Genomic DNA, 25858 nt, shown 5'->3' with positions numbered 1-25858 from the left:
CCACCTCCAACACTAGGGATCACAATTCAATATGAGACTTGGGCGGGAACACCATTCAGCCTGTATCATCAAATGTGGGGAAAAAATGCACTAGTAAGTGTTGGGGGCCTAGTCTTGTCCCTCTTCTCTCTCGATTCACAGGTGTAAGCATATGTTAAAATATCAAATTGTACACTTTAAATATGGGCAGTGTACTGGATGTCAATTACATTTCAATAAAGCCATTAAACAAATAGGTAGCACCCAAAGAAAGCTCTCCAGATTATTTTTGAAAGTCTGGGGAGAGAAAAAAGTCATAATAAAATAATCCTACTTCTATATTCCTGTGGGTGATGTAGGAGCAAATACAGATTAAAAATAAGAATTATCTTTTTACCAAGCAAGAGACTTCTCCCCTGCTTCCTTTTATTTCAAAATTTCTTTCTCCGTCCTTTTCAAATGTATATAGATCTTAATAATGGTGAAATAAACCTCCACCAGTCTCACAATTCAAGAATGTTTCCTCAAGTACCTGTAAGCCTTTTTTAAAAAATTGTTTACCAGTTTATTATAAAGGATATTACAAAGGATACAGGTACATCGGGCAAGGTATGGGGGAAGGGATGTGGAGCTTCCAAGTCCTCCCCTGGTGGTCAACCCTCCAGGACCCTCCCCATGTTCAGCCATCCAGAAGGTTTTGAATCCTGTTCTCTTGGGTCTTTTAGGGAGACTTCATCAGGTAGCCATCTTTTTGAAAGGCAAACATGAAGAGAGATAGTGACCCTACCTTTCAGTTAGTGTGGGAGAGAAAGAGCTTAACATCTGTGGGCATCTTGTTCCAATTTGCAATGAGAAGTTTGTTACTCCTCCTGATAACAGTCACAGGGAGTCTCCCCAATTATCACGATAAAATTAAGATAAACTAATGTGACAAAAGGTATTGCAAAGTCCTCTTACTTGAGGACTAATGATTGTCTGTCTTGAGTGCATGTATGTAATAAGTCTATCTGCTTAGACCTATAAGGGGTGAAATTCGTTTCTGTCTTTTCAATGTGATTAGCATCACATCCTGGTTTAATGCTTTTTTAAATAATAAAACTGGTTTATTTCTCTGCTATCTTTGTTGAGAAGTGTTCTGGGTTGGGGAAAGATTTAGTTTCCAACTATATTTCTTCAACAGTGGATGCATTCACACTTTTAAGTTTGAATTTTTGTTTTTTCTTTTGAGACAGGGTCTTGCTCTGTCACTCAGGCTGGAGTGCAGTGGCATGATCTCAGCTCACTGCAGCCTGGACCTCCGGGGCTCAAGTGATCCTCTTACCCCAACCTCCTGATGAGCTGAGACCACAGGCATGTGCCTCCCTACCAAGTTAATTTTTAAAAATTTTTTGTAGCGACAGTGTTTCACCATGTTAGCCAGGGTGGGCTCAAACTCCTGAGCTTAAGCAATCCACCTGTCTCAGCCTCCCAAAGTGCTGGGATTACAGGCGTGAGCTACCACACCCAGCCTTACATTTGAACTTTTAAGTTTAACGTTTAATGGGAATAAAAGCAAACTTAGTCATTTACTTGAGGCTTTGTTTTTCCAAAGTTAAAATTATAAAACAAAGTATTATATTATTTTTCCATAGGGCACAATTGCCAAAGATGAGTCAGGGCTGTTTAAAAAGGGTGGTGGTAGCCTGGAGAATATGTAAATGTATCCCCTTTACCAGTTAGTTGAATTCCTTTCTAATCACTAGATTCATAGAATACTGTTATCTGACTTCAGTAGATTCCCTACCAATGTTTATTCTTGAAATATAAATATTAATATTTAGTGAAAAGAAAATACTGTAGAGAAGTTGAGTTTATTTTTAGTGCATTTACTCTTCCTACCTCATTTTCTATAGAAGAAATGCAATGCTGTATTGAACCAGGTCTTTTGAATAATTGTGATTAGAATGATTACTGTTAATATTATACTTCGAAAATTTTCTTGATTTTATATAAACTCCGATGTGTCTAATGTATCTGATTTCAATTCCAATTAAATTTTGCCTTAGAGAAGACATTGGGAAATTAATAAATCCAGAGTATCAGACCTCATATCCCTATTCCAGGAAAAGATCAACATTTGAAATTCAAAGTATGGTTTCTACTGAATGTATATCACTTTTGAACCACCATGAAGTCAAGCCATTGTAAACAGGAAACATTTATATATGCACACAAAATAAATTTTCACTGATGACAGTGATCATCCACCCAGTTTTCTTGTGGTGATCTGTGTCAAGTTCCTAACTGGTTAAATTTCCTCCTAAGATCAGAGCAAGGTTGAAAAAATATTCTATGACATGGAATCAATAATAACAGCTCTTCTTAGATAAATATCAGAGTTAATATCTATGACAAAGCAACCAGCTGAAAGAAGAAATAGTCAAAAAGTACAAAATATATATAGTTTCTCAAGTTTGAAGACATTTTAAGTTCCTTTAAACTTTTGAGAGTCCACGATTTTTATTAACAAACCATAGGACATAAGATTTAAAGCACGGAAAAAAAATAAAATTATTTTCCATCGTGAGCCTCCCACCAGAGTTATATTTATTTAATCATGAACTTCCAATGACTACCCTATTCTATACCTTGTATTTTATTTCTTAAACTTTTATTTTTGGTTCAGGGGTATATGTACACGTTTGCTACGTAGGTAAATTGTGTGTCACGGTGGTCTAGTGTACAAATTATTTTGTCACCCAGGTAATAAACATGGTACCTGATAGGTAGTTTTGCACCTTCACCCTCCTCCCACTGTCCACCTTCAAGTAAACCCCCATGTCTGTTGTTCCCTTCTTTGTGTCTACGTGTACTCAATGTTTAGCTTCCACTTACAAGTGAGAATATGAGGTATTTGGTTTTCTGTTCCTGCATTAGTTTCCTTAGGACAATGGCCTCCAGCTCCATCCATGTCACTGAAAAGCACATGATCTCATTTTTTTTTTAAGGTTACATGGTATTCTATGGTGTATGTACAACATTTTTTATCCAGTCTATCTTTGATGGGCATTTAGGTTGTTGCATGTCTTTGCTATTGTGAATAGTGCTGCAATGAACATACGTGTGCATGTGCCTTTGTGGTAAAACAACTTATATTTCTTTGGGTGTATACCCAATAATGAGATTGCTGACTCATATGGTACTTCTGTTTTAAGTTCTTTTAGAAACTACCAAACTGCTTTTCACAATAACTGAACTAGTTTGCATTTCCACCAGCAGTGTATAAGCATTCTCTTTTCTCCACAACCTCACCAGCATGTTATTTTTTCACTTTTTAATAATAATAATTCTGATTGGTGTGAGATGGTATCTCATTGTAGTTTTGACTTGCATTTATCTAACGATAAGGGTGTTGAGCATTTTATCATATGCTTCTTGGCTGCATGAATGTCGTCTTTTGAAAAGTGTCTGTTCATGTCCTTTGCCCACTTTTTAATGGTGTTGTTTTTTGCTTGTAAATGTAAATTCCTTATAGATTCTGGATATTAAGCCTTTGTCAGATGCATAGTTTGAAGATATTTTCTTCCATTCTGTAGACTGTCTGTTTACTTTTTGATAGTTTATTTTGTTGTGCAGAGGCTCTTTAGTTTAATTAGGTCCCATTTGCCAATTTTTGTTTTTGTTGCAACTGGTTTTTGTGTCTTTGTTAGAAAGTCTTTGCCAGGTCCTATGTCCAGAATAGAATTTCCTAGATTATCTTCCAGGGTTGTTATAGTTTTTGATGTTAGTCTTTGGTTTTAGTTTTTAATCCATCTTAATTTTTGTATTTGGTGTAAGGAATGTGTCTAGTTCCAGTCTTCTGCATATGGGAAGCCAGTTATCCCAGCACAATTTATTGAATAGAGAATACTTGCCCTATTGCTTGTTTTGTGGATTTTGTGAAAGATCAAATAGTTGTAGGTATATGGCATTATTTCTGGGTTCTCTGCTCTGTTCCATTGGTCTACATGTCTGTTTTTGCACCAGTACCTTGCTGTTTTCATTACTGTAGCCTTGTAGAACAGTTTAAAGTCAGGTAACATGATGCCTCCAGTGTTTGCTTAGAATTGCCTTGACTATCTGAGCTCTTTTTTGGTTCCATATGAATTTAAAAATAGTTTTTTTCTAATTTCATGAAGAATGTCATTGGTAGTTTGATGGGAATAGCACTGAAGCAGTGCTGTTTGGGGCAGTACGGCCATTTTGATAATACTGGTTCTTCCTATCCATGAGTCTGGAATGTTTTTCCATTTGTTTGTGTCATCATTGATTTCACTGAACAATGTTTTATATTCATCACAGAGGTCTTTCACCTCCTCGGTTAGCTGTATTCCTAGGTATTTTATTCTTTCTGTGGCTATTGTGAATGAGATTTCATTCTTCATTTGACTCTCAGCTTGGTGGTGTTGGTGCACAGGAATACTAGCGATGTTTGTACATTGGTTTTGTATCCTGAAACTTTGCTGAAGTTGTATACCACATCAAGGTCTACCTTCATTTTAATTACATTTGAATGAAAGACTATTTTGAAAATCTGTAAAATTGGATAAATTTAGACAAAAATTACATTTAAACCTTTCTCTTTTCTTTGGGCACCATAATGTTAAGTTTCACTCTATTCAATTCTGTAAGACACAGTTGGTTCTCCTTTGTAGCTTATAAGGGTTGAGCAACAATAAAAACTATCTACATACTAGTTAACAGTGCATGCTTCCTAACGAACACAGATCAGAATTGATAATCTAGTTTTTATTACCTTTTATATTATTTAACTTCCACATTAAGTGATCTGTAATAGTTTTCAGATGCTTCTGACCACATTCTATGTGGGAAGCAGGGAACGTTCAAAAAAGAAATAAAATTTCTATTCAAAAAGCATATTTTCTTCTCTTTTCAGGATGAAACAAAAAATATTGCTTTTAAGTGCTTCTTAAAATTTTCTGACTCAAAAGTAATATCATTTATCAAGCCATGAATAGTCATGGAAGAATATGAAAAGCATATTATTAAGTGAAAACAGACAGTTTGGAAAAGCTACATATCATATGATTCCACGTTTATGCATTCTGGAAAAGGCAAAACCATTGAGGCAATAAAAGAATACACGGTTGCCAGGGTGTGGGAAAAAGAGAGAGACAGACAAATAAGCAGGTAGTGCACAGGTCACTTTTAGGGAAGTGAAACTATTCTGTATGTTACTGTAAGGATGAATATCTGTCATCACACATTTGTCAAAACTTATGGAATGTACCACAGAGTGAACCCTGATGGAAACTATGGACTTTGGGTGATAACAGCGTGTTGCTGTTGGTTCATGGATTGTAATAGATGTATCACTGCAGTGTAGGATGTGATGGCAGGGGAGGGAGGGATGTGGGGCATGGAACGGACCACACATAGGAACTCGCTATACTATTTGTTCAATTTTGCTGTGAATCTAAAACTGTTCTAAAAAAATTTGTCTGTTAATTGGCCGGGCGTGGTGGCTCACGGCTGTAATTCCAGCACTTTGGGAGGCTGAGGCGGGCAGATCACAAGGCCAACAGTTCAAGACCAGCTGGCCAGTATAGTAAAACCCCATCTCTACTAAAAATACAAAAATTAGCTGGGGGTGGTGGCGCGTGCCTGTAGTTCCAGTTACTCAGGAGGCTGAAGCAGGAGAATCGCTTGAACCTGGAAGGTGGAGGCTGCATTGAGCCGAGATCGCGCCATGCATTGAGCCGAGATCGCGACAAAGCAAGACTCCGTTTCAAAAAAAAAAAAAGCCTGTTAATGAAAATGAATAGTAATGCCATTTCATCTTCTCTAACTTCCCTCACTAATTCTAAAGACACTTGTTTACTCATTCAGCATTTACTGGTTATGTAACCTTAGGTAAGTTGCCTAACTTCTAGGTGTCTCCATTTCCTTACCTGTAAAATGAAAATGAAAATAATCATGATCTCACAGGAAGAATTTAATAAATATACTGAAAGCATTCTTCACAGTTCCCAGCAAGTTTTGGCTGCTGCTGCTTTTATTATAATTATCTATTCAGACATCTATCTGAGACAGACTGTTCCAGGTGGAATGATACTCACAAGTGGTAACAATGGGTGGCAAGCTTATTGTTGCTTTCTTCTTTGTACTTTCTGTAATGCTAAAATTTTTATGAACTGTTAAAATGTTTATAAAAACACTAACTTTTATTTTAAACCTGTGTTCAAATGAACTGGAATGGAGCTGGCTGAAAGGAAAATATAGAGAGGGGAAAGAAGAAAGAAGGTGAGAAAGATCGAGAAAGACAAGGTGGGAGGTGGGGGAAAGAAGTTGGAAGCTGCATGTCAGATTATGGTAAAAAAAATAGAAGTGATGAAAAGAAGCAAAAGTGCACCAGTCTACATGAGTGGACGTGGACTAGAATATAGAATAATAAGTCAGGAAGTTTCAGGTCAGAAATTAATTTAGCTATTCAATAGCATTTATTTAGTGCTTTTTTAAAATGAATTAAAAATTTATACAAGGCCTAGACCCTGTAGGAGAGCTAATACAAATATAAAAATAACTAACAACCAAAAGAAAAGATACAGTAATCCATATAGGTGTTATACATTAAGACATATGTAGGTAAAAAGGAGAATCACAGTGGGGTTGCAACATTACCCAATTAGTCAAGTCCCTGAGTTTAGAACTCGACCCGTATCTCATCTCTACGCACAGATGTGACTTTACTATCTCTTGTAGTCTTCACAACATGATTGGCATGAATAAGGCTTACTGTGAGAATAGAATGAAGTAAAATGTACCAGGAATCAGATCCTTTTATTTAGAGTCTTCCATTCATCTTCAGTTCACTGCTTGGATATTTTTTTTAATTTTTAATTTTTATGGGTACAACATAGTAGGTATATATGTCACTGCTAGGAATTTGATGCGTATGTTAAAAGAAGACTGGTTTAAACAAACATACACATTATACATCTTCCTTGAGTTTTGATCTTCTGTCTAGCTTAGTAGTTTTTATATTTTATTATATGTACACTACAGGTTGAGTATCTTTATCCAAAATGCTTGGGACCATGTTTCAGATTTCATATATTTTTGAATTTTTAAGTATTTGCTTATACATAATGAAATATCTTGGGAATGAGACTGAAGTCTAAACATAAAATTCATTTAGTTTTATATGCACTTTATACACATAGCCTGAAGGTAATTTTACAAAATATTTTAATAATTTTTTGCATAAAACAAAGTTTGTGTACGCTAGACCATCAGAAAGTAAAGGTGTCCCTATCGTAGCCACCCATATGGACAATCAGTAGCATCAGGTCAGCACTCAAGTTTCAGTTTTCAGAGCATTTCTGATTTGGGGTTTGTATTACTACTTGGCGGTTTTATACATTGGACAATCTTTAGTGTAGTTCATGGACTATTTAAAATATTCTCAGTAATTTTTAATATGTGAGATTTTGCACTATAGGCTAACTGCAGAGCATATCATCTAACTGAGATGTGAATAACTGTATTTTACCAGTTCAGTGGAACCAATCAATAAGGAATTCCCACAGTGACTTAAACCCAGTGTCTATGACTTAGAACTATTGGACACCACTCAAGATTAACTGAGCAGAAAATCTAAGCAAAATTCCCTGCCTAGTCTTGGAATGCAATAAGTTAGATCTGAGATTTAGATTTCTGTGTTAAGCAGGCTCTGAAATCACCTCTATAGCAATAATTACATCACTCAATATTGCCAATACTCTAATTGTTAACAGCAGTAAGTTGTAAAGATTTTGCTAAGCAGAGGTTTTCTAAAGTAATGAATGTCCTGTGATCCAGTTCTCATATTTGCAAAATAAAGAAGAGACTATCTTCTATATACTCTGACAGTAGAAAAGCTCAGTAGTATATATGAGCCTTCTCTTGAAATTCACTCTTAGTTTTATTCCATGGAAATGTGGGTTTCAATCCACCTACATTTCCACATTAGGAAATACAAAGAAAGAAGTTACGAAATTGTTAAACTAATAGGTGGAAATAGCTCAGAAGTATCCTAAGAGGACTTGTGAAAAAAAATTGTACTGAGAAAATTATAACTAGGAAAGAATGGCAGTCAATCACATCAGTGATAATTAGACCTCAATTCTGAAAACTATGGATGACTATAAAAAGCGCAGAAGAAAATCTTCATGGTGATGAAAGGTTTGATAAAAAAGAACAATGACTAGAAGCTCAAGCAATTACAATTCTTCACCTACAGAAACAGAGAGAACCAGCCACCTTGGCCAAAGGAACATCTGGCACACATAGAGGTGAACTAATTTAACTCTGTTTCAACCTAAGGACAGCAGAGGCAGCAATTACTTGGCTTAACTTACAGTAACAAAAGAAGACAAATGAAAAGGAAGCACGAATGACCTGGCAGTACAGGTGAGGCTAATAGGAAGAGTTGTTGGGAGGGTGCATAAAACTCTAAGCACTTTTGCACAATCATACCTTCTCTCACTTCAGTTTGCTTCAAATGTGGTTCTGCCTAAAGGAAACAAGAATCTTCCAGAACTCTAATTCTTTTATAACATTTATTACACAAGTTAATACAGTTTAATACACTTTCAATGTATGCTTGAGTTGAACACAAGGAAAACTCTTTAAGTCTATCCAACATTTATTAAATGTTTGTTTGCTTTTATAAGAGTTTTGACATAAAGCAACTTCCTTTCCCTTTCTGAGTTCAAAGATTTTTGAAGTGCTTCAAACTATGAATTTTCTGGAAATAATGTCTGAAATTCTAAATGAAAAGAAAACAATGTAATCTAATGTGCTTTACTGCAGAACTTTTAAAACCAGTGCAACGCCAAACAAGAAAATTATGTACGATGCACAACAGATCTAAAAGTCTGTATCAATTTCAAGAAGCTATGATTAAATACCTGGCAACTTATTATTATTTGGAGGAAACATGATGTTTCCCTCACATAACACTGAAACCCTGACATTTCTCTCTGTTATTTCAATGTGATTTGAACATGTTTCTTTTCTCTTTAAACAGGTCATCTACATCCATAGATACTATGCTTTGGATAAAATTATATACTAATATTTGCCTTTTTAAAAGTAATTATAAAAGAGCTGGCATACTCATTTTGATGGCTTCACTTCACCACATTTATACTATAATGTTTAATATAGTATAAAAATGTTCTGAGGAAAAATATGTGTACCTGATCTATGAGTATTCACTACATAAAATGAAAACACCCTGATGTGATTCCAACCCTTGACAGTGTATTTATATTTATAAATATATAAGTATATTTAAAATATATATATGATTATTTGTAACATGTGATATGAAATATATATTATATGTGTTATATGTAATACATGTAAAACATATACGTATACATTACATGTAATTATATATGTAAACATTTGTTATATTAAATATTATCATTCTACAATATTATTTTTAATATTTTAATCATTGTTATCCTTTTCTCTCTGTAGTACCTACCATATGCCCATTCAGGTTACATATTTGAGAAATAATTACATTTTCAAAATATGAAATGCTTTAAGATTTATTCATGGTGTTATCTGAATTCTATGTTTAATTTAAAACTCAACTCACAAGATGATGAAAAGAGAAATAAAAAATACACTGTTTCCAATTGAAAACATCCTTCTATTATGGTACCTTTAAAAGAGTTTTCCAACTTCTGTTACAACCTGGTGAGCAAACTCTACCTGAGTAAGAATGTGGGATAAAAAAAGAAGCAAACTATTGGTACTAAATGTATAGAATAATACCTTATCCATCTCCTTTTTGAACCTTCTATTCAAACTTAGCTATTATCATAGCACTATGCATTATTCTTATTACTAGGTTTATAATGATAAACTGGTTTTGAATGTGAAGATATGCAATAATCTTATATTGTAATACACAGAGAGATAAATTAGGAATTAATCCATTCTTCCTTTCTTATTCACAACATCTTAAATATATTTGGTACTGTTATAAAAGTGTTAACTCAAGCTGTCATCATACAGTGATTAAAGCTGTATTTAAAGCTCTCTCTGCACAGGAAGGCTAAAGTGGAATAAATGAGGAAATCCTCCTTTTAAAGAATATTTATGTAACTCCAAACAAATAGAGTGGACCTCTCTTCTTTTTCGTTAAATAAACAATCTGCCTGGGAAAGCCACATGTCTTAGAGATTGCAGAAATAGTACCTTCTCTCTGTGAGCTCTGAAGGCAACAGGAAAAGAAAACAAATGAGAAGTAAGCATTAACGTCTGGCAGGAAAATTATGCATCCGGATTTAAAACTGCATGAAGGACAAAGATAGCAAGAAGATAGTAACAGAGAACTATTTTAGCTGAGAACAATGGATTATTTTACATTTTAAACAGCCTCCACAGAAAGGACCCAGCATTCCAAATACCAAACACATTTTGCTTAAAGGAGATTAACTTTAAAAAAAAAAAAAAAAGAAAGAAAGAAAGAAAAAGAAAAACATCAAACAGGTGTACTTTCAGAGGGTAGACAACATTTAACTTTCATAACTATCATCATATAAAAATAGATAAATTGGCTAATTAACATGCATATCATAGGCAATATAACATTTATAAGTTTATTTTCTCTAGTGTTTTAGAGGAGTACATATACATGTACTCTTCTAATATTTTACATTAGGTCTATTTCAATATATGTTCCATCCCTTTGACATATATGGAAGATCAGGAATGAGTGACATTCAAAATACGCAACTATTGGTATCCCTTGGACATCAAGAAATCAGAACACCAGCCATAAACCTAAGCAAAGCTACCTGTGTGAAGTGAATCATTTTCAAAATCAAAAGAAAAAAGAATTCCTATAAGCTGCTTAAGATAGTCCAGTTTTTGAATGAAAAGTTAGAGATCCAGAATTACCCTTGGGTTGTGATATTGTATCCGCTACTAGATTTCACAGGGTTAGGAGTAAAATTCAAAAACTGAGTAAAAAAAGAATTGTTCCCTAAAAAGTTACTGTTCCCAAAAAGTACTTTGGAACTTACTGTTCCCAGATAGTATAATACAGAGAAAGAGGTAAGATAACAGGGTATCCAAAAATATACTTTAAACTTTTTTATAACTGTAAATGCCATAGGAATGTACAATTTTATGGTACACAGACACAGAATTTTGTGTTTAACTGTGGGATAACGTTTAATTCCATATACGTCCAGGGAAAAATGACAAAGATTGTAAAGAGACTTGAAACCATGTGATGAACAAACTATACATATCTGTAATGAAAACAAGACTATTTGGGCAAAATACTCTGGTTGCTTTGAAATGTTTGAAGGAATCACATGAGAAGGAGGGACTGGAGTTTTTTTGTTTTTTTTTTTTAATGTCATACCAAGGGATAGAATTAGAACAGGAGGGCATTTTCTACTTAGTAAAAACTTCGCTGCTCAGCATAACAACTTCAAAACGGTTCGAGTTGTTCAATAAAAGAACAGGTTCCCTGGTGTTGGCAGTGAGATTTAAATTACTGAAGATGTTAAAGAAAACCTGGTTAGTAATAATGGGGGTTGCCCCCTACCCCCAAGGGATTCAAACACTGGAAGAGGAATCTTACAAGGTGATCGCATCAGGATGGTGATGGTTTGTTGCACTAAGATTCCTTACTGCATTAAGACTAGTTGATTAAATAGAAGTGGAGTCTCCTTGTAGTTAAATTTAGCTCAACTTATTCGGAGGAGTAAGCTGGAAGCAGCCTTGAAACTGCAGCTAGTTGATTGGCCTGCAATCAACCCCTCCTAAAGCGTGTCTCCTAATGAAGGCCTCTTGCAATATTCAGCACTGCATCAGAGAAACCAGCAGGGCCTGTTAGTTCTTTTCTTTGCATTCCTGTTTAGCTTGTAGCTACACCCATGTAACCATTTTCTGAGCATCCTGCAGAGCCTGTTTAGGCTATTGCTAAACAAGAAACAAGAACACCATAATGAAGTAACAAACAGGAGTTTCATGACAATTTTTCCATACTATGAAATAGGTTATTATAAGAAACTTACTTATAAATCCCTCAGAATTATCTTGATAGGTGCCAGAAGAAAGGACAGGATATGATTTTAGATTTGGATTTTGATGCTTTGAGGCAATTAGCTTACACAGTCTGCTTGGGAGTCTCCAGAGTACAGATTTGGTGGGATATTGGAAGTTTCTGAGCCGTTATATTCATTTTCTTCTTCCTTATTACTGAAAGCATACGCTGGTATGTGCCTATGCTTGTCTACGTGTTTCAGAAGCCGTTCCTTTGTGCCTGCTTGCCTTGGTCCCAGGGCACAGTAAAGAGGAACCTGAGTTGAACGACGAAATTAGAACAGTAAGATCAGGTCTGAGGTAAACATTGTAGACGTAACCCACAATAACAAAAGTTCTTTGAAGTCCTTCGTAGTTTTTAAGAGGGTAAAAGAGTTTTGAAACCAGAAATAAGAGATTTGCTACTTTTTAAATTTTATTTTTTTTTATTTATTTATTTATTTTTTTTTTTTTTGAGAAGTCTCACTTTGTCACCCACACACAGTGGCACAATCTCAGCTCACTGCAACCCCTGCCTCATAGGCTCAAGCAATCCTCCCACCTCAGTCTCCCGAGTAACTGGGACTACAGGCACCACCATAATGCCTGGCTATTTTTTTTTTATTTTTGGTAGAGACAAGGTTTCACCATGTTGGCCAGGCTGGTCTGGAACTCATGGCCTCAAGAGATCTGCCTGCTTCGGCCTCCCAAAGTGTTGAGAATAGAGGTGTGAGCCACCATGCCCAACCCGGAAAACATTTCTATACACTCTCTTTCTCCACAACAGTGCATAGCTGGTTTCTGGCCTATATCTTAAATGCTTCAAATTATATTCTTTTGTCTATTCCCTGTGCAAGAATGTCTCCTTGAACTAGTATACTCTCATTATAGAAAACTCAGAAAACATTAAGGCATAAAGAAAATAAGAATCACTTCAAACCAAGAAAAATGTATCCTTCCATCAACTTTTTTCATAGTACTTTTTCCATATTGCCAAGACAGAAATTATCGCTTTTCATAAAACAATTTAAAATGGTCTGTTTCCTCAACTAGATTCTAACCCTCTAATAAGGACAGGAAGTTCCTCTTCTTGGTATCTCTAGACGTTGCCTGCTCAGATTTGTTGAACAATTGTCACCAATGTAAATGTAACCCCGCTTTTCAGAGCAAATAATGGCCATGTAATGTACAACAACTGGGCCAAAAATAAATAAATAAATGTTGTCAGTTGAATTGTGTTCCTTTCACCCCCAAAAATACGTTTGAGGTTCTAACGTGCAGTATCTATGGTTATGTTTTTAAGAAATAAGGTCATTGCAAATGTAACTAGCTAAGCTTAGATGAGTTCATACTGCAGTAGGGTGGGCTTCTAATCCAATGTGATCATTGTCCTTATAAGAAGATGGCCATGTGAAGACAATACAGGGAGAATGCCATGTGGTCTCAAAGTTAGAGACTGGAGTTATGCAGTTGTAAGTCAAGGACCACCAAAAGTTGTCAGCAAACCACTGGAAGTTAGGGGAGTTAAGAAAGGATTTATTACAGGTTTCAGAGGGAATGTGGTCTTACTGAGAACTTGATTTCAGACTTGTAACCATCAGAACTGTGAGACAATAAAATTCAGTTATTTCAAGCCTCCCAATTTATGGCAGTTTATTAGTGCAGCCCTAGCAAACTAACATAATAGGCTATTATTATTAATCACTCTTTCTTACAGCTTATGGCCAACATCAGGATTTCCCTCATTTTATCAGCTTACCAGCATCAGAATAAGGAAAGAAACCTATCAGATTTTTTTTCTTGTTTCCTTCTTTCTATCCTTCTGTGGTTGATTGAGCTCTAGAAACATGTGTTATTAATGGCAGGTGCACAGAATTTGAAGCTTGCACGTCTCATGTCTGAGGTAGACAAAATTTTATCTTAATATCCACAAAATAGTACTTTCATGAGACTGAGAGAAGGAAACTGGCCAATGGCTTTTACACGCTCATTCATTTCCTAGTACATATTTATAAATACAATGCTCTATGAATAGTATATTTTATCCACATTGCTTCCAATCTTCTTTTCAAAGGCAGAAAATTTAAGTGCCTGAAAAGTCCTAGGTGAATCTTTAAAAAGAGGTACAAGTTATTCCCTAAACACCTTGCAAAGAGTTAGAATGAGTTAGAATGGTCCCTAAGCAAAGGAACTCTAATTGAGAGAATCTACAAATATATGTATTCTTTCTTAATGTCTACATGCAAATATCTTATAATAAAAGATAATAAAACCTTTGGCATAATGTACGTAAGAGTTGAGCACAAAAATGTATCAATATTCCCTCTTCCCATAAAAAGGAAAAATATTAGATGGCTAGTAAGTAGAGGACTTGAGCTCTCCCCTTCCACACACCTAATTCCAAAGAACACTTAATTTTTGACCTTCTATTCAGGTTTCTGACGTATTAATGATGACTTTGCATCTTTACAGACACACTCCAAACAAGGCAGGATTTAATTTGAGATCTATCCACAGGATGCCACAACATTTCTAATTTTAATAAAACCAAACACAGCAAAAACCTGCTTGGGGGCCAGGTGTGGTGGCTCACGCGTGTAATCCCAGCACTTTGGGAGGCCAAGGGGGTGGACTGCTTGAGCCTGGGAGTTGGAGACCAGTCTGGTTATTATAATTAGTATGGAAAAACCCCATCTCTAAAAAAAAAATACAAAAATTAGCTGGGTGTGGTGATGCAACACCTGTGGTCCTAGCTACTTGGGAAACTGACGGAAGAATCACCTGAGTCTGCATGGCAGAGGTTGCAGTGAGCCAAGACAGCGCCACTGCACTCCAACTTTGATGACAAAGAGAGATCCCGTCTCAAAAAGAAAATCCTAAAAAACAAAATAAAACAAAAAAAGAAAAGAAAACCTGTTGGACTTCTGCATAAATTAGTTTTTAATGTGTAGATATTTTCAAAATCAAGAGCTAATGTTTTATTGATTTTATATTGATGTTGTATATTTAAGTAATATTATTTCCAAGATACTGTAATTAATTAACCTTGAGTACATGATATCTTTTAAAGGTACAAAGTTACCCAGGGTAACAGAAAAAATTTCCCTTTGCTTTCCATGCACTCAAGACACAAGATATTTTTTAACTATTTCTAATGAGAGACTGAAAGAACTGATTTTCATATCCAACAAAAGACATGATATAAAAAGTACATCAATTAATTATTGGAATTTACAAAATAAAACTAAATGGCATGACAAGAATAAGTTTTTAAAAAACTTGTATACAGAACCTTTAAATATTTTTTCTTTTTATTTGTGGACAGTTTTTACTGACTGCATAAGACATCAATATGGATGCAATCTACCTGCTAAAACCGTGGAACTAAATATATTAGCTGACTTACAAAATAGTGAAATCTTTATTTGCAAAACATTTAAAAAGCAAATGACTTTTATCCCCTTTTAAGGGGATAAAAGTAATGCCACCTAATACATAACCTTTTCTCCCAATTTAATGATTTACTTTTGTAAATCACAAGTTACTACATCATACACTACACTATAGGGCATAACCCAGGTACAAAGTTAGCTTTGAATAGTAATTAACTTCCTTTATTTACAGTTTAAAAATATTTACTTCTGATCCAACTTGTTTATAATTTAAGATCAATTCAAGTGTATTTCTTTAAGAAGCATTCTTCAATGGTTTATTGGGAAACTCAGAAAATAGGGAACAGGGAAACTGGGGACTCAGAACAAAGATATGCAAATGGCTCAGGAACTAAGTTTTCAGTAAATGTTGCTGCTGCTCACTCTTTGGGTTTGCACCGCCTTTGTGAGCTGTAACACTCACCGCGAAGGTCTGCACCTTCACTCCTGAAGTCAGCGAGACCACGAACCTACCAGAAGGAAGAAACTCCAGACAGAAGAAACTCCAGACACATCTGAACATCTGAAGGAACAAACTCCAGACACACCATCTTTTTAAGAACTGTAACTCTCACCACGAGGGTCCATGGCTTCATTCTTGAAATCAGCGAGACCAAGAACCCACCAATTCCGGACACACTACTACTGGTTATAACTCCGTGTTTCCATCACATGAGAGAACCCCATAACAGCTACACTTTTGATTCAGAACAGCACCTAATTACAGCTGAATGCTACCACCTGAAAGGCCCAGAACTGTCTCTACAGTCACTTAGGTCATCCCAAGACCTTTGCAGTTTGCAAGGTCATCGCATAAAAATGTATTTTTGAAAAAGGTTCATAACAAGTGCCAGGATATTGTTTCTCACAGCAGGAATCATGGAAAAATGTCCAGTCTTCTATATCAAGGAAGCTTCTTGCTGGTGAGATTTAGAAATGGGTACATTGATTTCACTTCAAGGTAATTAGTGTCACTTTTTGGATCCCTAAACCTTAGACAAAAAATATATTTATCCACTGGCTAAGTAATTTTTCAAGAGAGTGATTAATGAAGAAATTATGCAAAACACGTGACCAGTACTCCTCAAAAGTGTCCAGGACATAAAAAACAAGGGAAGTTTTACATGTTATCACAGCTAAGAGGAGTCTAAATATGACAACTAAATGTATTACCTGGATGGGATCTTGGAATAGAAAAAGGACATTAAGTAAAAACTAAGGAAATGTGAATAACATATGAACTTCATTAATAATAGTGGGTGAATACTGGTACAATAATTATAACAAATATATCATACTAATTATAACAAATAAGATGTTAATAGCAGGGAACTGAGTGCCAAGTATGTGGAAACTCTGTTATCATAATCTTTCTGTAAAAAATCTAACAGTATTTTTAAAAATTACATTTATTTTAAAAATTGTTCAACTGTTTACATACATATAAAACACTTAGCAAATTATGCACCTGAGATCTTACTTATATGAAGTTTTGTGTCCGTAGTTGGTTCTTTCTGGTGGGTTTGTGGTCTTGCTAATTTCAAGAATGGAGCCACAGACCTTCGCGGTGAGTTTTACAGCTCTTAAAGATGGCACAGATCCAAAGAGTGAGTAGCAGCAAGATTTATTGTGAAAACCAAAAGAACAAAGCTTCCACAGTGTGGAAGGGGACCCAAGGGGGTTGCCCCTGCTGGCTGGGTTGGCCAACTTTTGTTCCCTTATTTGTACCTGCCCACGTCCTGCTGGTTGGTCCATTTTATAGACTGATGACTGGTCCATTTTACAGAGTGCTGATTGGTGCATTTTACAATCCTCTTGTAAGACAGAAAAGTTCTCGAAGTACCCACTCGACCCAGGAAGTCCAGCTGGCTTCCACTCTCAGTTTCATTGATATCATATACCTGAACACATGCACACACACGCACACATACACACACGAACACACTCACCCCCATACACACAGGGCTGCTGAGCTGCTTGGGTTAAAGCACACCTACTTGTTTTCTGGTGTATGAGATAGGTTGCTTTGAATCCAATACATTTTAGTTAGTAAGTGAGTGGCCTGTTATTTCCCTTGAACATACAATTCTTTGAGACTAGAATTGCTGTTTGTTTTGTAATCACATGAACAGCTGCTACAAGGGCTCACTCTGTCTATCTGTGCTTCATAAAGCTAATATTTCCAATCTAAGAGACACCAAAAAATGCCCCCAGGTCTGGGATGAAATATAATTGAAATATAATAAGACTCTTGCTATAGATATGTCAATGAGAACTAAGGTCATCACAAGTCTTCCTCAATGGTGCAGTTTAGAAAATTTATTTATTTCATGCTCTTTGCATAAAATTTTTGTGCAGGTGCTCAATTCATATGTCTTGGACATAATTCAAAAGAGAAACATGTGTTTTCCCAAAGTAGGCCAATATAATTTTATAGTATCATTCATCCGAAAATGTTGTAAGTTTTGCTTTTCATATATATTTAAGGATTAAAAAAAAACAATACTAAAGCAAGGCTTTTCATGATTAATGTATGCACTGTGGAATAGCAGATGTTACAATGTACCCTGAGGACAAAAGAGGCTGCCAAATTTGAACACATCAGTTTTAACAACGCTGAAACTCATTTTTGCCAAATGTTTTAAGTACAGGAAATAAGTTGAGACACACTGTGTTTTCTTTTTTCTTTAAAACATGACTAAAGATTGAGTCTTTCAGAAGAGCTGAGGCAAATAGCCAATTAAAGCTATGTCCATGATTTGCAAACTTCTTTGTGAGATTATTATGCACAATAACCCAACTTCAGCTACCTAAAGTAACAGGTTGATGATAAGACCCCTCATGTTTTCTAAATTATTTGTAATGATCCATACTATTGGTCTAATTAGAAGGCGTAAATAAGGAACTATAGACATAAATGTTTGGCGACACTCTGGATATGTTTTAAAAAGGAAATAAATGTGTTCTAAAATACCTCAGTGTGATATTGGGTTTTACATCTTTAATTTCTGCATTATCAGTCCAGTACTTATGCTTTCATCCAACAAATATTGAGTGTTTTCATCCAATTTGCATTCACAATTACAGATACCCAAAATATACTTGGGAGTATAGAAATGTAAAAAACAAAACTTCAAACTATCTATAATCATTTTAAAGTACAAATTGTATCAGAATAAAAATTTACTTAAAGGAAAAATCCAGCAATATTTGTTGAGATATATTGTGTATATATGTGTATATATTCATGTTTGAATAGCAATCTTTAAATCATTTTGGGAGTTTATTCTGACATAAAACTTAAAGTCATATAGTTAGGTCCAGCATGTAACTACAGATGACTTTCTTTTATAGGCTCTGACAATGCTCTTAATTCCACCCATATTGGTCACAAACCTGTCATCACTGAGAGAAAAACAAGTCAAAGTACAAGCAGATTGGGTCAATAACATCACCATTTGCATATGCAGTGCAAGATTTTTACATTGTATTCCCTTAGTTCTATTTGTCATGTGCCCAGAACATATAGCCAATATATTCACAAAAATGCTGCAATTATTTTTGCACAAACCTAATAATACTAGAACATCAAGACATATTAAAAGGGTTATATTTATGAAATGCATTTAGTGTAAATGGCCCCTGGAAATGTCAAAATACAGAAATTAGAGGATGACACCTCTGTTCTGGCAAAACCATATCTATCTCTCAGAATCCAACTTAGAAATCTTTTCCTCTGGGAAGGTTAACCAAAAAAACCACCATTTGCCCCCATCTATAGATAGTTTTCTACTATCTCTTTCTCTATTTTTTATTTTTATTTTTTTGAAACTGAGTCTTGCTTTGTCATTCAGGCTAGAGTTCAGTGGCGTGATCTCAGCTCACTGCAACCTTGGGCACCTGGGTTCAAGCGATTATTCTGCCTCAACCTCCTCAGTAGCTGGGATTACAGGTACGTGTCACCAAGCCCAGCTAATTTTTGTATTTTTAGTAGAGACAGGTTTCAGCATCTTAGCCAGGCTGATCTTGAACTCCTGACCTCATGATCCACCTGTCTCAGCCTCCCAAAGTGCTGGGATTACAGGCATGAGACATGGTGCCTGGCCTACTATCTCTTTATGTTTTATTAAGACTCCTATACTTACTTCACTCTGAGAGGTGAAGCCTGCTGGACTTCCTGGGTCAAGTGGGGACTTGGAGAACTTTCTGTCTTACAAGAGGATTGTAAAATGCACCAATCAGTGCTCTGTAGGTAGCTAGAGGTTTGTAAAATACACCAATCAGTGCTCTGTAAAAATGCACCAATCAGCCCTCTGTGGCTAGCTAGAGGTTTGTAAAATGGACCAATCAGCACCCTGTAAAAGGGACCAATCAGCACCCTGTAAAGTGGACCAATCAGTGCTCTGTAAAATGGACCAATCAGCAGGACATGGATGGGGACAAATGAGGGAATATAAGCTAGTCACCCCAGCCAGCAGGGTCAACCTGCTCAGTTTCCCTTCCACACTGTGGAAGCTTTGTTCTTTCACTTTTCACAATAAATCTTGCTGCTGCTCACTCTTTGGGTCTGTGCCACCTTTAAGAGCTGTAACACTGTGAAGGTCCGCGGCTTCATTCTTGAAGTGAGCAAGACCACAAACCCACGGGAAGGAACAAACTCTGGACACAACTCTATTGTAATTTATTTTTTTATTTACATATCTGCCAGCCCTATTAAATTACGGACTCCTTAAAGGGGTGAATTCTTATTTCTCCAACTTCTAGCTCACTGCTCTGTACATTTTAAGCATTCATTAAGTGTTGATACATATGACTAAGTGAAAGAAACCAGTCAAAAAGGCTATATAGTATTTGACTGTTCTGCATTGAGCAGGTCTATGCAAACCTACCCGCAAAGGCCAAGGAAGCTGAGAGGCTGAAGAAATAGGCTGATAAATCCAGTTTCTCAGAAAGAAACATTTAATAGGGACTTAAGAACAGAAGTCATGTCTCAAGCAGCCACAAGATGAGATGGTGGATCGCCACACTGCCCAGGGCTTATATAATATGCCACAGGGAAAGGGTATGTGTGTTACAGAAGGGATGTGTCTGATGATTGCTTAAGGGCAGGATTTGTGGTAAATACGATAACATCAAGCTTGTTTTGACCTAAGGGAGGATTTACAGTAAGTACATGCTCTTACACAAGGAACGGTAGGTAAAATAGAAATCTTAGAGGCATTCCAGAACTGGTGTTATTCAGAAGTCAACACGGCAGATTAGCATCCAAGATGGAGTTGCTTTAGTCTCCACAATGACAGTCTGGAAAAGGCAAAACTATAGGTAGTAAAATAATAATAATTAATAATTAATAAATCAGTGATTCCTAGGATTTGGGCAAAGAGAGGGAGGGATAAATGGGTGGAACACAGGATATTTTTAAAGCAGTGTTTTAGTCTGTTCTCATGCTGCTAATAAAGACATATCTAAGACTGGGTAATTTATAAAGAAAAACACGTTTAATGGGCTCCCGTTTCCATGTGGCTGGGGAGGTCTCACAGTCAGGCAGAAGGCAAAAGTCACGTCTTACATGGTGGCAGACAAGAGAAAATGAGAGCCAAGCAAAAGGGGTTTCCCCTTATAACACCATCAGATTTTGTGAGGTTTATTTACTACCAACAGAACAATATGGGGGAAACTGACTCAATGATTCAATTACATCCCACCAGGTCCCTCCCACAACACTTGGGAATTACGGGAGCTATAATTTGTAGGGGTTCAGTCAGGATGGTGGGATAAACTGTAAAATAAATACAAACCATCTTAGAAAGCTGGAAGGTTTCTGAAAAAACCTCAGGATAGAGTTATGACTGAAGGCAGCCCAATCCTCTTTGACTATAGCAAGGGTAATTAACATAGGAATGTAGAGGTGTCTATCTAAATAGCTTATTTACTCATGTGGTCCTAAAACTAACCCTTGACCATCCACAGTTGCATGATTGCTCTCTACTTGGGGTTTGGCAATGGTAATTACCTTCTAGTGGTGTTTACTTGAGAATTTTATCATTTAATATGTGCTGAATAAATGCCGGGAGGCCTAGCTAGTTGATGCCCAGTTGCAACGCTTTACAGCACTCTCATTGGAGTATGTAAGCGGCCCAAACCATCAGTCAAACAGATAAGCATAATATCTGTGTCAGTGTACATTATTCATTTGTCATTGGGTCAGGTTCTGCAGGATGGACCCTGCAACAATTTGAGATGAGATTTTGGGTGGGGACAGAGCCAAATCATATCAAGCAGTGAGACTATTTTGTATGATACTATAATGGTAGATGGATGACATTATGCATTTGTCAAAACTTATAGACCATGCAACACAATGAATGGGTTCTAGTGTAAACTATGATCCTCAGTTAATAATAGTGTACTAATTTTGGATCATCAACTGTAAAGAATGTGCCATACAGATGTAAGATATTAATAAGAGCAGGAGGAGAGAGAGTAGAAGAGGAGAAGGCCAAAATAACTTTTTGTACTTTCTGCTCAATTTTTCCATAAAACTAAAACTCCTCTAAAAAACTTATCAATTTCAAAAAATGTGTTCAAAAATAAATTATATTTAAGGGCTGTGATTCTATTTCAAGTTACTGAGCAATGTTAAATTCTTTCACAAACTTTGCAACTGCCATTAGAGTATTAAAAAATTCTGAACATCAGCAGGTTGAGATTAATTTGGCCAAGCTGTAGTTGGAATTTCTTATACTGTTTACATTTCTGACACATTGCCAATATCATTACTTGGCAAGACAAGTATCTCCCTAGGGTATCTTCTCTACTTTCAAACATAGTTTTCTGGTTATCTGCAGCCATACCTCATCTCTACTAATGTTTAAAGTGTATGCACACAAAGAAATGGTTTCATATTTACTCATACTACTAGTATTAATTTGATGATTATATGTAAATCTTTACCACATGCATTTATTAATAGATTGTACTCAAGTTAGATTTTTTGACTCATGTATATTATCTAGTCTATTTCCTCAATCAAGGTAAAACTTAGAATATTACCCCAATATATAATTTTAGCCACTGTGTACTCAACACTATTAAACTCAAAAACATTGAAATTATTACATTACTCAAAATTATAATTTATCTCAAATGTCTCACTCAATAAATTGTTTTATTACACACTAACTTCCAAGAAATGTTTGAGGAGCTTGGAATACAAAGACTATCACATACTTTCTACCATTAAGGAGTTTGTACTTTTTTAAGCAAAAGGGACAAATGAACAGACAATTATCATACAGTACTACTATTTCTACTATAATGGGTAAGTTTAAGGTTACTTGTTAGTAGAAACTGTCCATAAAACTATTGGTTTTATTATCAGTCTGAAAATACTGCGGAGTCAGAATAGACTTGATAAGAAGAATCATCAGGAAGAAAAAGAAAAGATGAAGGAAGAGTGAGAATATCACCATGGTCTCTGACTTGGGAAAGTGGGGATATAGTGCCACAACTCACAGAGATATGGAATACAGGAGTAAGACCTGATTCCATGGACAGCTAGAGATGGGTAGTTAGAGGCCAAAAAGGCAAATTGATAACTATAGATGGATCGTAGGCATAAGAACTGATGCCATGGGAGTAAATATACTTATTGAGGGAGTGTACATGATGTAGACTGTGAACATAAGAGAGCCTGTGTTAAAGTCCTGAAAGGAATTGACAGAAGTCAACACCAATAGGTTAACAGAAGAGGACCTTGCAAAGAACCCTAAAATGGCTAAAAACTGGGGCAGCAAGAAACAGAATGCAGAAGCATGAAATTCAAGGCAGGAAAATGGTTCGAGAAGAGATAAAGAAGGTCAAATGCTAAAGAGAGTAGAAATGACAAAGGCCACAACGTGTACGTGTGTACTTGGACACTGCATGATGGATATTGCTCTTATCTTAAGAGAAAAGCTAAGGTGGTACCATTTCCTCTCCTTCCCTTCAGTGCCTATCATTCATCATCCTTTGATATTCATCATCCATTTATTTATTCAAAAAATTTAAAGGGCCCATAATGTCCTAAGAAGTGGAATCCTTTAGAAATAGAAAGTAAATTCTTTCTAGTGGTTGGGATATATCAAAAAGAAGTGGGGAAAGCAGACAATGAAAAACAAGTGAAGGGAAAAGAAATTTTAATGTATTGAAGAATGAGTAGTGTGTGTATTCATTCTTATTCTGCTAATAAAGACATACCCAAGACTGGGTAACTGATAAAGAAAAAGAGGTTTAATGGTCTCACAGTTCCACATGCTGGAGAGGCCTCAAAATCATGGCAGAAGGCAAAGGAGAGGCAAAGGCATGTCTTACATGGCGGCAAGCAAGAAAAGACCTTGTGCAGGGGCACTCCCATTTATAAAACCATCAGCTCTCCTAAGAAGTCACTCACTATCATGAGAACCCTATGGGGGAAACTGCCCCCATGATCCAATTATCTCCACCTGGTCCTGCCCTTGACACATGGGGATTATCACAATTTTAGGTCAGATTTGGATGGACACACAGATCCAAACCAGATCCTTCTGACTCTGGCCCCTCCCAAATCACATGTCCTCACGTTTCAAAACCAATCATGCCTTCCAAACAGCCCCCAAAGTCTTAACTCATTTCAGCATTAACACAAAAGTCCACAGTCCATAGTTGCATCTGAGACAGGGCAAGTTCCTTCCACCCACGAGCCTGTAAAATCAAAAGCAGGTTAGTTACTTCCCAGATACAATGGGGGTACAAGCATTGGGTAAATACAGCCATTCCAAATGGGAGAAATTGGCCAAAACAAAGGGGCTACTGGCCCTATGCAAGTCCAAAAATCCAGTAAGGCAGTCAAATATTAAAGCTCTTAAATGATCACCTTTAGCTCCATGTCTCAGATCCAGGTCACATGGATGCAAAAGGTGGACTCCCATGGCCTTCGGCAGCTCTGCCCATGTGGCATTGCAAGGTACAGTGCCTCCCCTCTTCCCCCAGCTGCTTTCATAGTCTGATGTTGCATCTCTGTGGCTTTTCCAGGCACACAGTGCAAACTGTTGGTGGATCTACCATTCCAGAGTCTGGAAGATGGTGGCTCTCTTCTCACAGCTCCACTAGGCAGTGCCCCATTGGGGACACTGTGTGGGTGCTCCAATCCCATATTTCTCTTTTACTCTCTCCTAGCAGAGGTTCTCCATCAGGGCTTCACCTATGCAGCAGACTTCTGCCTGAACATCCAGACCTTTCCCTACATCCTTTGACACCTAGGCAGAGGTTCCCAAACATCAATTATTGATTTATGCACACCTGCAAGCCCAACATCACGTGTTAGCTACCAAGGATTGGGGCTTGCACTGTCTGAAGAAATGGCTCTGACCTGTACCTTCAACCCTTATAGTCACAGCTAGAGATGTTGGGATGCAGGACACCAAGTCCTGAGGTGGCAAGCAGCAGGCGGGCTCTGGACAAGGCCCAGGAAACCACTTTTCCCTCATAGGCCTCCAGACCTGTGATGGGAGGGGCTTGCCGTGAAGTTCTCTGGCATGCCCTGGAGACATTTTCCCCATTATCTGGGTAATTAAAATTGGGTTCCTAATTACTTATGCAAATATCTGCTGCCAGCTTGAATTTCTCCCCAGACAATTGAGTTTTCTTTTCTACTGCATTATCAGGGTGCAAATTTTTCAAACTTTTATGCTCTGCTTCCTCTTGAACACTTTGCCACTTTGAAATTTTGTCTGCCAGATATCCTAAATTTTCTCTCTCAAGTTCAAAGTTCCACAGATCTCTAGGTCAGAGCCAAATGTCATCAGTCTCTTTGCAAAGAGTGACCTTTGCTTCAGTTCCCAACAAGTTTCTCACCTCCATCTGAAAATACCTCAGCCTGGACTTTATTGTCCATATCACTGTCAGCATTTTTGTCAAAGCCATTCAACAAAGTTCCAAACTTTCCCACATATTCCTTTCTTCTGAGTGTTCTAAACTGTTCCAAACTCTGCCTATTACCCAGTTCCAAAGTCACTTCCACATTTTTGGGTATCATTACAGGAGTGCCCCATATCCAGCACCAATTTACTATATTAGTCTGTTCTTATGCCGCTAAAAAAGACATACCCAAGACTGGGTAATTGATAAAGAAAAGAAGTTTGATAGACTCACAGTTCCACATGGCTGAAGAGGCCTCACAATCATGGTGGAAGGCAAAGGATGAGGAAAGGCACATTTTACATGGTGGAAGGCAAGAGAAGTGACAGTCAAGTGAAGGATGAAGCCCCTTAAGAAACCATTAGATCTCATGAGAACTCACTCACTATCATGAGGATAGTATGGGGGAAACCACCTCCATGATTCAATTATCT

This window comes from Theropithecus gelada, chromosome 5 (genome assembly GCF_003255815.1).
Source record: "Theropithecus gelada isolate Dixy chromosome 5, Tgel_1.0, whole genome shotgun sequence".
NCBI classification, from domain to species: domain Eukaryota; kingdom Metazoa; phylum Chordata; class Mammalia; order Primates; family Cercopithecidae; genus Theropithecus; species Theropithecus gelada.
This window is presented reverse-complemented; position numbering follows the sequence as displayed.